The 14,124-nt window shown below is 36.6% G+C and overlaps 1 protein-coding gene across 2 annotated transcripts in view; it reads right to left on the minus strand.

The window, feature by feature from the left end:
* LOC148950268 (prolyl hydroxylase EGLN3-like) overlaps positions 1-14,124 on the minus strand; it is a 72,756-nt gene that overhangs the window by 49,577 nt on the left and 9,055 nt on the right. The gene's annotated exons all lie outside the window — the stretch shown is intronic.

Genomic DNA, 14,124 nt, shown 5'->3' on the forward strand with positions numbered 1-14,124 from the left:
TTTTTCAAAGTTTATTTTGGATTTTTTTTGATGAAATGCATGAGTTGGAATATTTCAATAGTGTTTTGTCGTGGTTTACCTAGTCAGAGTTACATTCTCTTGATTTTTCAAAGTTCACTTTGGTTTTATTTCAGTGAAATGCAAGAGACCTAAAATAATGTCGTGAAATCAACATGCAAAGTCTACATTGCTTTATTTCATTTTATTCACGTGAATTGAGACGAGGGTATGTGCGCGCCCGTACACTTGTGTCATGCAAAATTAAAAAATGTAATAAAGCTATGTCGACTTTGCATGTTGACAAGGTAAACCATGATAGAACACTACTGAAATATTCCAACTCTTGCATTTCAATGAAATAAAACCAAAGTGAACTTTGAAAGATCAAGAGAATGTAACTGTGACAAGGTAAACCACGACAGAACACTACTGAAATATTCCAACTCTTGCATTTCAATGAAAGATATTCAAAATGAACTTTAAAAAATCAAGAAAATGTAACTGACAAGGTAAACCATAACAAAACACTACTGAAATGTTCCAACTCTTGCATTTCGATGAAAGAAATTCAAAATGAACTTTGAAAAATCAAGAAAATGTAACTGTGACAAGGTAAACCATGACGAAATATTATTGAAATATTCCAACTCTTGCATTTCCATGAAAGAAATTCAAAATGAACTTTGAAAAATTAAGAGAATTTAACTGTGACAAGGTAAACCACGAAAAAAAACTACTTAAATATTCCAACTCTTGCATTTCAAAGATAGAAATTCAAAATAAACTTTAAAAAATTAAGAGAATGTAACTGTGACAACGTAAATCGCAACAAAACACTACTGAAATAATCCAACTCTTGCATTTCAATGAAAGAAATTCATATGAACTTTGAAAAATCAAGAGAGTGTAACGGTGACATGGTAAACCATGACAAAACACTAGTGAAATATTTCAAATCTTGAATTTCAACGACAGAAATTCAAAACGAACTTTGAAAAATCAAGAGAATGTAAGTATGAAAAGGTAAACCATAACAAAACACTACTGAAATATTCCAGCTCTTGCATGTCAACGACAGAAATTCAAAATGAACTTTGAAAAATCAAGAGAATGTAACTGTGACAAGGTAAACCATAACAAAACACTACTGCAATATTCCAACTCTTGCATTTCAAAGAAAGAAATTTAAAATGAACTTTGAAAAATTAAGAGAATGTAACTGTGACAAGGTAAACCATGACAAAACACTACTGAAATATCCCAAATCTTGCGTTTCAACGAAAGAAATCCAAAATGAACTTTGAAAAATCAAGAGAATGTAACTGTGACATGGAAAAACTACGACAAAACACTACTGAAATATTCCAACTCTTGCATTTCAATGAAAGAAGATAAAAATGAAATTGAAAAATCAAGAGAATGTAACTTTGAAAATGTAAACCATGACAAAACACTACTGAAATATTCCAACTCTTGCATTTCAAAGAAATAAATTCAAAATGAACTTGCAAAAATCAAGAAAATGTAACGGTGACAAGGTAAACTGAAACAAAACACTACTGAAATATTCCAACTTTTGCATTTCAACAAAAAAAATCCAAAATGAACTTTGAAAAATTAAGAGAATGTAACTGTGACTAGGTAAACCACGACAAAACACTATTGAAATATTCCAACTCTTGCATTTTATCGAAAGAAATCCAAAATGAACTTTGAAAAATTAAGAGAATGTAACTGTGATAAGGTAAACCGCAACAAAACACTACTTAAATATTCCAACTCTTGCATTTCAATGAAAGAAATTCGAAATGCACTTTGAAAAAATCAAGAGAATGTATTTGTGACAAGGTAAACCCCGATATAAAACTACTGAAATATTCCAGCTATTGAATTTCAATGAAAAAAAACCAAATTGAACTTTGAAATATAAAGACAATGTAACTCTGACAAGGTAAACCATGACTGAACACTACTGAAATATTCCAACTCTCGCATTTCAATGAAAGAAATTCGAAATGAACTTTAAAAAATCAAGAAAATGTAACTCTGACAAGGTAAACCATAACAAATCTACAAAAATATTCCAACTCTTGCATATCGATGAAAAAAATTCAAAATGAACTTTGAAAAATCAATACAAAATAAAAGATACAATTTAAACCACGAAAAAAAACTATTGAAATATTCCAACTCTTGTATTTCCATGAAAGAAATTCAAAATGAACTTTGAAAAAATTAAGAGCATGTAACTGTGACAAGGTAAACCACGACAAAACACTACTGAAATATTCCAACTCTTACATTTCAGTGAAGGAAATTCAAAATGAACTTTGAAAAAACAAGAGAATGTAACTGTGACAAGGTAAACCACAACAAAACACTACTGAAATATTCCAACTCTTGCATTTCAACGAAAGAAATTCAAAATGAACTTTGAAAAATCAAGAAAATGTAACTGTGACATGGTAGACCATTCTGTGACAAGGTAAACCAAGACAGAACACTACTGAAATATTCCAGCTCTTGCATTTCAATGAAATAAAACCAAAGTGAACTTTGAAAGATCAAGAGAATGTAACTGTGACAAGGTAAAGCACAACAAAATACTACTGAAATATTCCAACTCTTGCATTTCAATGAAAGAAATTCGGAAGGAACTTTAAAAATCAAGAGACTGTATCTGTGACAAGGTAAACCACGAAGGAACACTACTGAAATATTTAAACTCTTGCATTTCAATGAAATAAAACCAAAGTGAACTTTGAAAGATCAAGAGAATGTAACTGTGATAAGGTAAACCATGACAAAACACTACCGAAATATTACAACTCTTGCATTTCAACGAAAGAAATTCAAAATGAACTTTGAAAAATCAAGAAAATGTAACTGTGACAAGCTAAACCACAACAAAACACTACTGAAATATTCCAACTCTTGCATTTCAACGAAAGAAATCCAAAATGAACTTTGAAAAATTACCCTCCAAAATTGACCTCCCCCCTTGCCCTCAGAGCTGGGGGAAGGGGGGGCCTCTGAGCCTCGCCCTTGACAAAGATCCCGTTTATTTTCGATTCTGAGTATTTTTGCTTTTCCATCCAAAATTGACTCCCCCTCCCCTGCCCTCCGAAACGGGGGACCGTAGGGCCTCTCAGCCTTCCCCTTGAGGCCGATCCCGTTTATATTAGATTCGGATTTTTTTTGGTTTGCCCTCCAATTTTGACCCCCCCTCCCCTGCCCTCAGAAATGGGGGAACGAAGGGCCTCTGAGCCTTCCCCTTGAGGCAGATCCCGTTTATTTTTGATTCTGATTATTTTTGGCTTTCCCTCCAAAAATTGACCCCCCCCTTCCCCGGCCCTCAGAAATGGGGGACCGAAGGGCCTCTGAGCCTTGCCCTTGAGGCAGATCCCGTTTATTTTCGATTCTGAGTATTTTTGGTTTTCCCTCCAAAATTGACCCCCCCTCCCCTGCCCCCAGAAATGGGGGAACGAAGGGCCTCTGAGCCTTCCCCTTGAGACAGATCCCATTAAGTTTGGAGTCTGTTCATTTTGGGCTGCCTCTCTACCATTGACCCCTCCCCTGCCCTCAGAAATTGGAAACGGAGGGGCCTCTGAGCCTTGCCCTTGAGGCCGATCACGTTTATGTTTGCTTCGGATCCTATGTAATTTTCACTCCAACATTGAGCCCTTCCTCCCCTACCCTCAGAAATGGGGGAACGAAGGGCCTCTGAGCCTTCCCCTTGAGGCAGATCTCATTTATTTTCGATTCTGAGTATTTTTGGGTTTCCCTCCAAAATTGAAAGATATTCAAAATGATCAATTCCTATACGACCCATAGAATCCATTTTTGCTAGCAAGTCAGCCTACAGTACAACACTTTGATATGCGTAGCCTACTGCCAGGAGCCAGTGGGGGAATCCGCGCTCGTAATTGCTAATCACCTTAACCCTTTTATCCATCGTCAAGTACATGCTCCAAAAATATTTTATTCAGAGATTTCACGTTAAAAATTTATCCAATCACTAATTACCCCTTTTTTGCAAATCACACAGAATGTGGCATCGTTCCTCAGTTTAATCCTTTTTTTCTCTCCACCTTCATACAATCCAATCACTAATTAGAATCATTCACACCCCTATTATTCAAAACATTAATTAATATCGTTCAGATTGTCCAATTTGCGAATTCCTTATCTATTTTACTCCTTGAAATAGTTATTCAAACTGTGAAGTGCTATAACACGACAGTCTATTTCATAGGCAAAATATTTGAATTCCTTTTATTCAAATACAATCACCAATCAAGTTATCAAAAAATATTTGAATATATTAAGTTATAGGCAATACTGGTTTAGAAAAACTAGAATAGTGACATAATTTCACTTTATCGACCCTCAAATTCCATTTAGGTTGCCATGACCAGAAGTATAAGGCCATGTGAGGGAGTTCTGAATCTCTTTGAAAAGGTGCAGAGGCGTAGGCAAATAACATAAAGATTGCTATGGAGGTGTCAGAATAACATGGTCCTATGGAGGTCGTAGAATAACATGGTCCTATGGCGGTCGCAGAATAACATGGTCCTATGGCGGTCTTAGAATAACATGGTCCTATGGCGGTCGTAGAATTCAATATGTACAATCTACTGGTGGATCGGGGGTTATGTGGGAAGATCTTTCCATGAAGGAAGTTTTCATGGGGGAAGGGACATTGTTATGAATGGGGTGCCGGATTTCCCAGCATTATTTAAAAAAAAAGATCAGAAATTAAATATAAAAAAAACAAGTTTTCCAACTGAAAATAAGGAGTAACATCAAAACTTAAAACGAACAGAAAATATTACGTGTATGATTGGTTTCACCCCCTAGTCAATACCTCGCTCTATAAGCCAAAGATGTTTTAGTACTTTCATAAGACCTACTTATTCTAAATAACGGCCTTTGTGATTAAGGGGTCGTTTTTAAAGAATTGGAACAAAATTCGAACTTTAGCTTAAAGAGAGAGGTACTGACTAGGGGAAGAGCCCCCTAATATACCTATTAAAAATATATGAATATAGAAGTTCGTTACGTAAGTTAATTCGTAAGTTATGTATATTTATTAGTAATAAAAACGTTCGTAAATAAAATTAAATAAGTTTCGAGAAAGCCATTTAACCAAATAAAAGTACAGTTAATATGCAAATTTTGTTTTAATTATTCATGCACGGTGAGCCGAAATCAAAACCTGCATTAATTCAAAACGTGCAAAAATTAAATAAAAAAACAAGGTTATTTAACTGAAAGTAAGGAACGACGTTAAAACTTAAAACGAACAGAAATTTTTCCAAATATGAAAGGGGCTGTCCCCTCCTCAACGCCTCACTCTTTACGCTAAAGTTTGACTTTCTCACAACTCTTTATTTTTTTTAAACAATAAAAAACTTTAGCGTAATGAGCGAGGCGTTGAGGAGGGGACAGCCCCTTTCATATACGAAATACTTTCTGTCCGTTTTAAGTTTTAACGTCGTTCCTTACTTTCAGTTAAAAAACTATTTAAAACTTTATTTATTTAAACTTTCGTTTTATTTAATTAATATAAAAATTCCGTTATATCAATTGTAGTTCGTTACTACGAACTGTTTGATAATATGAAACGCTGTACAAATCTTATGGTTATCTGGGAGGGGGCAGGCTCTAAAACTCTGCCAATGTATAGGCCTACGTAATTATTCCATGTGCATCTTTTATGGTTTACAAGGCAGTATCATTGCATGTTTATTCGAACGGAAAAAATTCAGGAAATTGAAAACAGAACACAATCCAAGCTTCAACTTAAGCAATAATAAAAATGAGAACCCAACCTTATCAGTGTGGTCAGATGGGCCTGTTTTCCGCCCCGTGGCCTTGTTTTAGCCGTCAGGGGCGGGCTGAATTTTGGAGTGGGTGTGGGGTGAGAACGTGGGCATTTTTTTAAATGGGCTTATTTTGACTAAAAGTTCGGAATCGTAAAAATTTCAAAATCAGTGTGGCTCAACCATGGCTATACATCAAAGCGACAAGAGCCCTCCTTTAACGCATGGAATGCTTTCTATTCTACAACGGTTCACATCTAGGGGATTTATTTCCGCATGGCTGAGATGGCCCTGCGTTTTAGGTCTTAGGGTAGAATGCAAGCAGAATAGTGATAAATTAAGGGAATATACTTGTGAAGTTTCTTATTCTAATTGCTATAAGGAATTTCATTGCTGTTCCGATTAAGGCATGACTTGAATTTTTCCAGATCTACCCTTTTTTTAAATGTATTTTACAGATATCCTGGCCCAACCTTTTTGTGGCCTAAGCTAGGCTAAGTCTAGAACTGCGGCTGTTGTGAAACAGAAGGAAACATGTTAAGAAAACAATTGATACTTGATAATATACAGAAACAATTGTAGCTGATATCTTGCTTGTAGCACTGCTATACATTACCACCAGGTCCTCCCCCTTAATGTGCAAATACATAGCTGAAATCCGTCCAGTGTATCAGTAAATTTCATCAACTGTGACAAAACAAGAACAAGAAAAACAAGTGATGGGTGGCAGAATGCATTGGGAATATATAATTTGGGGAGGGAGTGTTCAAATAATGTGGAAATAATATTTGCACATTAGGGGAGGGAGTTAGGGGTAAAGTATAGCTGGGAAGCATGTGATATGTGTTAGCTACAATTATTCTGCATATTATGAATGGTTTTCTTAACTTGTTTCCTTCTCTACATGTCCTTCTCTAGACTATTGTAATTAACACTTTTTAACTGCAAGATTACTATACTTTACCCCCCCCCCCCCCATAATGAGCAAATATATAGTCTGAATTATAGATGGTAAAATTCCAGACATTCTACTTTTTGCTACCTTGGGAAGGGGCTAGGTTACGAAAATGAAACTTTCTGGGATGGGTTTACAGACTAAAGTATGTCCTGGGAAGATATTATGAAGCAGCCGACCCATCTCTACTCCTTTTCCATATAGAGGCAACTGACCTTTGATGACCTTTAAAAATATTTGTTTTATAAAAGTGAAACCTTGCGGAATAGATCTTCTGCTTAAAAAAAAGTAAAAGAAAAATGTTTTCAGCCTTACAACTTTGCTCAATTCAAATTTGTGAAGTTTCAGAGATCTAGAAATACATTTCCTAAATTTAGGGAAAAACCTTTGATATGGCTTAAAATTCTACTCTAATAACCGGAATTGCATTTTCAAACTAAAACCAGACAAAAAAATCCTCAAAATTAAGGTATAATGTTGTTTTGCCAAAATTTCAAGACTTAGAAATCGGAAGGGGGTTAACATAGGAGAATGGCAATACCTTCCCAGAGCATGTTTTTGGCCCTGTATTCATCACTGAAAGTTTTGTGTTCCTATCCCAACTCTGAATAAACGCTGACTAATTTCGTCTTCTTAAAGAACTGCAGGGTTTGATACTAAGTCTCCTGCGTAGGATACTCTGCTCATCTGCAGTATCTATGACGGTTAACATGGACTTCGAACCCATTTATTTGCCGCCAGATCAAGTTGATTACGGACATGAGTTCCTGATTGAACTGGCAAAATCGAAACTTTCAGACACACAAAAGAGCGAGGTCAAAATATGGTGTTTCTGAAATCTGCGGCTAAAGCGGGGCTTAAACAATACCTCTTGCTCTGGATTCGCTCCTCAAACTGAAATTTTTGTCCCCTGTGATTTGCTTGTCTCAGTTTCAACCCCAATTTAGAGACCTGCCATTGAGAATTGTTGCTACCACTGATCTCAGTGCCTTGGAGAATCAGTGGAGGAAACTGTTGGACGTTAATTGGTCATTTGTAAGTGGAAGAACAATCCCCAAAGACTCCTCTCAGTTCTGAATAGCTGTCCTATACTATCCTGATGCTGTTGGGGCATCTCCTTTTCGTGAGTTAGCCAGGTGGGTATTGACCCTGTTGAGTTTGCCAATTAGCAATGCGATAGTGGAACGGTTATTTTCCATGATGAATGTCGCTAAGAGCAAGCTCCGAAACCGTATGCTCTTGCCCATGTTGAACTCAATACTTGTGTTCAGGCTGTGGTTGTCAGCATATGGCTCTTGTGGCTCGACGCTTGAGCCTACAAAGCGAATGTGTCTTTTCAATAGTGATATTTATAAGGTTTGTGAAGTCAAAGAAACTGACCAAATAACTGATCTAGTCGATCTAGATAATATCCTAGCCTCCTTTGAGTCTTAAATCCCTTAGTTGCTTATCGATCTAAGTGCCTTTCTTTTTGGTTTTTTTACCTGAACGATAAAGAAAATATGCTGATTTGTCGAAGGCGTTCTCTCAGTTTGCCCTGCCCTGCCCTTTTCTTCTTCTATTTATTTTTTCTTAATGATCGGTCTTTACCTCCCCGTATTATTTCATCTTGGGATTATGAAGGCTTTTGTATTAACCCCTTTCTCACGTTTCTTTTTCAGGCCTTATTTTAATTATAAAATTAGCTTTAAATAATGTATTGCAACTTTACCAAAAATTTTTATGCGATAATAAGCCAAAAATATTGCATGTCTTCGGCTTGTGGTTGCTACTAGCACAGACCAGCGTATCTAAAGGAATAAGCTTTTCTTAAGTTTTAAAAGTTAATAAAAAGAGTTCACAGCTGTTTAAACCATTATGACGTATAAACCTGCTGATGAATTTTGGAGGATCAGGCAAAATGGTTGTTCTTCCGTGAAAACGGAGGACCATGAACCAAGGGTAAGCAAGCAAGGTAAAAGTGGATTTAGATTAGGGGCAAAACTTTTTTTGACCTTAGCACGAAAGAACTATTTTAGCGCTATTTTCTCATGTGATAATTTTGTCATGGACGAAATGATGAGGATTTTGAAAAAGGATAAGGAATTAACAAAAAGTGTGGACCGCATTTTTCCACTTACGGTTTCGAAAGATTTGTGTGAAGTTTGATTTAACCCGGGCCACTTTTTTGCCGTTTTCGTTTCGAAAGATTGGTGCTAAGTTTGAAAAAAAACAGATAAAAAAAAATGACCTAAAGCTAATCCAACTATGCTGATCAGGCCATGCGCGTTTCGCGCAAAAATTTTTTTTTGACTTTAGCACCGAAAATTGTCGTGAAACACACAAATTTGGGCAATTTTAGCACTTTAGGAACTGACCATGATGGCAGTCTTGGTTTTCAAAGGCTCGGGCGTATTTTGGCGTGTTTTTCAAAGGCTCAGGCTTGTTTTTTGTTTCACTTTGTGGCAACACTGAATCTTATATGCGGGAATAGCGTGGAAAAAATCCCTTCCCTGTGGCTAGTGCCAAGGAAAATGATCATGAAAAGGCAATCAGGCAACATCAAAAGCAATCAGAAAAAGGCGACACTGTAGTGTTCATGCTCCTCCATTGTTGTATTCCCGACTACTTCACAGAGAAGGGGTTGTCGTAAAAACATGCGAGGGGGCTCATTCGATTGTAAATTGAAACTTCTAGCGCACTTTTTAAGGTTCGACAACGACTGAGAGGCAACCAGCCCATCTTCCGTACCCCGCTTTGCTAATCGCCCCCCCCCCTCAGATCCCCCCATGATATCGGATAAAATTGTTGAGATATACCATTTCATTTAGAATAGTTGAGAGGTGAAAATAATATGCCTCCAAGGATGAAATAACCCTAAAGACCATGGGACAAGGGCCTTAGATTTTGCTTAAAGTATTGCCAGTACTTTACAGATATGTCTTCTAGTCAAAAAGGGGCGACATGTTTTATTTTTGGTGTCCGATTGGCTCGGAACTTCCATGGATCCTTCCCTTTGCCAAGAGAAACACACATTTTCTTAGGGGGAGAGTATTAGAGGGATCGAAAATGCATATTCTTACATATTTTTACATAGTGTTGTTGTACAAGTTGGATTGATTTTGATTTTCACTTTATTTAGGATCCTTTCCTTTTTCTAAATTGTTACAGTTTCAGGGTATTTTTCAGGGTAGGTCACTTCGGCTTTAGATCTTCGATTTACAAAGACCAAAAAAATGTATCCTTTCTTGAATTTAGATTCCTTCATTTTTAAATTATACGGTATAGACTTATCCCCCTTTTCAATGCTGTGATACACGCAAAATATTCGTTTCGTTGCTTTTCTTCTTTTTCTTTCTACTGGCCATAGACTCGAAGTTTTCAAGATTTATTTCTTTGGCATTGTCATGGCAGGCAGGTTTAGCTTTAGATATTTTATTTGAACACTATAGTTGGTTCAAGGAGAGCTAAAAAATAACCTAAGTCAAGCTGAAGTAGTAGTCATAGCAGTATTAATATAGTGCCACTTGGTTAATTCAACATTCCCCTCAACATGATCTGATAGTTTCAACTTAATACTCTAAGCCGTTCATCAAATATTGCTGATACACTCTCTTTGCAACCTGCATGCATATGGTGTGTTTTGATTTCGTTCAAAACCCCTCTCAACATTCGCTTAAAGTACCATATTATATCCTTAGCCTTCAACATTCCCCTCAACAGTCTCTAAAGAATAAAAGTAAAAGTAGTAATGACAACTCCAGTAGGCTACAGCTTAGACTCTTCGTCGTTCCTTAGATATTGCTGATACGCCCTTTTGACAAGCTGCATGTAAATATTGCGTTTTTATTTAGATCAACATTCGCTTAATAATAGTGGGAATAGTAATACTTAATACTCCAGTAACAGCTAATACTCATAGCCACCAAAGAATGTTAGGAGAGGGCTCATCTGAAAGGAAATTCCAATATAGGGTGCCTTTGCAACTAACAAAAGATATTAGGTCAAGCAAAGTGGCGTTTTAGGTCATTTTGCGCCACAAAACGTCAATTTTTACGCGAAAACAATCATAATACTGGAGAATGGAAATTCTAAGATAAACCAATCGACCTTCATGGTCTAAAACCCGAAACAGGAATTTTTGAGTCCCCTATTAAAAAACAAAAACAAAAAACAAACACATCTCCAAAGAATGACATGAATGTTGCAGTGTATTCTGTGTTTATTTAGAGAACACTAGCTGATAATGACATAAATGCTGCAGTGGTTCAGCAGATGATGCCCTTTTGAAGTAGGTTAACAAAAGATATTGTGTCAAAGAGCAAAGTAACGTTTCCCGCCATTTTGTTCTACGAAACATCAATGTTTGCCAAAAAAGGGTCAAAATACCAGGAAATGCAAATTGTAGAACAGCCAATTAATCTTTCATGTTTTAAACCCTAAACAAGAAGTTTTCAATTGCCCCATACAAGATTTTTTGCCTTTCCCCTAGATTTCTGTTTCTAGATTTCTGTCTAGAGCTCGGTTTCTGTTTCTCGTTAGACAATTTTTTTCCAAAGACACAATAGGTCTTTTAACTTATTTCAATTACAGTTAAGTATATTTAATTGGGGTTGAATTTCACATTGCAAGACTGAATTAGAGTTCCAGTGTCATGGGCGTGGTGCAATGCCCAATGGAGGACCTACCAAGATTTTTTTATGAAGAGGGCAGAAACAAGGAGCAGAATAGGGCAGAAACAATCTCTAGTCAGGATTTTCACGGCCTTGTAAGTTATTTTGCTAGGTAAACGCATCTTTTGTGAATAGGTATAACGTTCAAATTAGGGCTTGCGATTATAGTCCCGATCTACTTCTCTAGGACTGTAGGTCTTGGCAAGGTGATCCCTGGATTTGAGCTGAATTCTAAGCTAAATCTGGATTTTGTCTTAAGATTAGAACTAATTTTCAAAGCTTTCAAATGTTAATAGGGAGGTGGAGGTATGACATTGAGAGCACCTCTCCAGACCCATATTTGAGCTGTGGATGCATTTTTGAAGATTGTTTTCAACTATCATAAAATTCATTGACAGCACATCAAAATTCAGTAACTTGGAGGAGGACAGAGGTGGAAATGGGGAAGTTAGAAACATCTTCCTGGTCACTAGTTTGGTTCATAGATGGATTCCAGAAAGTTGCCTTAACAAAAACAACTTTTCAAAACAACAATTAAACCCTAACCCAGATTTTTATTAGAAAAAAACTGTTTTCCATGAAAACATATTATTAATTCGCACGTTTTAATATTGTTTAATATGCTTAGATATAGCTGTATGAGCAGCCTACCACATAAGGAGATTTGTTAAGAAAACAATTCTTACTTCATAATATGCACGATAATCCTAGTTAATATATTTTGCAGTGGGAGAACCTTTATACCCCCCCCCCCAATGTGCAAATATATACCCAGAACTGCATTCTGAATCTAAATATAACCTTCATTTGCACCACGAATGAACTTTACCCCCACCCCCATGATATGAAAATATACACCCTGATTCAGGGGCGGATCCAGGATTTTATTTTAGGGGGGGGGGGAATAGGTTGATAAAAAAAAATTTAGGGGGGGGGGGCAAAGTATGTTGAACCGATAAACTTGTGTTAAGAGCAAGTTTAATTAACGCAAACTTGAGTTAATTAAGCAAATTACACTACTTTAGACTACGCTAGGGGAGGCCCTCGCCCAAACCCCCTCTGGATCCGCCACTGCAGTGATTTGGATATATTTAGGGGTGGAGGTAAAGTTCCTTTGCAATGTAAATGAAGGTTATATTGAGATTCAGAATACAATTCTCGGTATATAATTGCACATTCGGGGGGTGGGGGTATATACTCTGCTAATATATAGGCTCTACGAAAATTCGTGAATTTCTTAGGAAAACTGGAACAACAAGGAAAGAAGTGAAGATAAAGGCTCTCCCGCTGCAAAATATGTTAACTAGGATTATTGTGCAGAATATGAAGTAAGAATCGTTTTCTTAACATGTCTCCTCATATGGTGGACTGCTCATACATCTACACCTATGCTTGGTCTTGTAGCGGAAGCACCCCCCCCCCTCTGCCCCATCAGCCGCAATATGCGGTCTTGCCGAAGTTTAAAGTTATAGCCTAGACAACTAGACAAGCCTTTAAGACAGTTAATATTGATAACTTCTGTGAAACTTACCTTATTAAACGAACTGTAACAGTATTAGGGCGCAACTGGGACTACTGAGAATGAAACATGTTAAGAAAACTATTCTTACTTCATAACATGCAGAAAAATTGTAGTAAGCATATTTTGAGGGCACTCCCACTATAATTCACCCCAACCCCACCCCTAATATGCAAATATATAGCCCATTCATTTTGCCATGCGTCACTCTTGTTTCACCCGTGTACCTGTAGCCTAAATTGTATCAACGCTAAGGAAACCAAGAATTAGAATAGCACATGGGAAATACGAAATTTAGGTTAATATTTCCACATGAAAGGGATTGGGGGTCGCCCTCAGAATGTGTTAACCACAATTTTTCTGTTTAGATAATTAAGTAAGAATTGTTTTCTTAATTTGTTTGCTTCTCAATAGCCCCAATCGCGCATCACCGCCAAACCAAAAACTCTGTGCAGAGCTATTGCTAGTCCGACAAAATAGCAAGCATTAATTATTTATTCCAACATGTGTGAAGTGTTCAGACCAGACCCTGGGAGATCCCCAAAGATTTTAAATAACAATTGTTTTTATTTCAGCTCAGCCGAATCTGAGGTATTTTCGGAAATGAATAAATTAGGCAAGGTAGGGTTCAATAAAAACGGGGGCAGAGAATCTGTCCCCGTCTGATAAGCATTAAATAAATTTCTAGGTGGCACTATAATTTAGCTAAGATGAAAGTGAAAATGTCAGTGAAAATTGTTGCCTTTTTATGCTCTTTCATAATTCAATAATCGCTTCTGGGGATAATTGCATCTTGAGCCCTTAAAGGGGCCCGAAGGTATTTTATACGAATTATGAAAGAGCATAAAAAAAGCATCAAATGATGTTTCACTTTCATCCTAGCTAAATTATATGGTCCACTGCAAATTTAGCATAAACTTCACCCCCCCCCCTCCCCCTGATGGGGAAATATATACCATGAATTGTCGACGGCAAAGTTTTGAATCGCAAAATTCAGTGCTATTTTTGTCAACGGCAATTGAAAAACTTGAAACGGTAGGGAAACGGTTTATATTTGAGTTGCATAATAAAGGAGGTTTGAATTGTTGTAAATAAGTATTTTTGTAATATACTGCTCTTGAACAACTTATTTATAAACTAGTGATATGCTTTTAACCACTTTTCAATAACTTA

Source organism: Artemia sp. Qi Xiang Cuo, chromosome 7 (assembly GCF_049724085.1).
Source record: "Artemia sp. Qi Xiang Cuo chromosome 7, ASM4972408v1, whole genome shotgun sequence".
Taxonomy (NCBI): Eukaryota; Metazoa; Arthropoda; class Branchiopoda; order Anostraca; family Artemiidae; genus Artemia; species Artemia sp. Qi Xiang Cuo.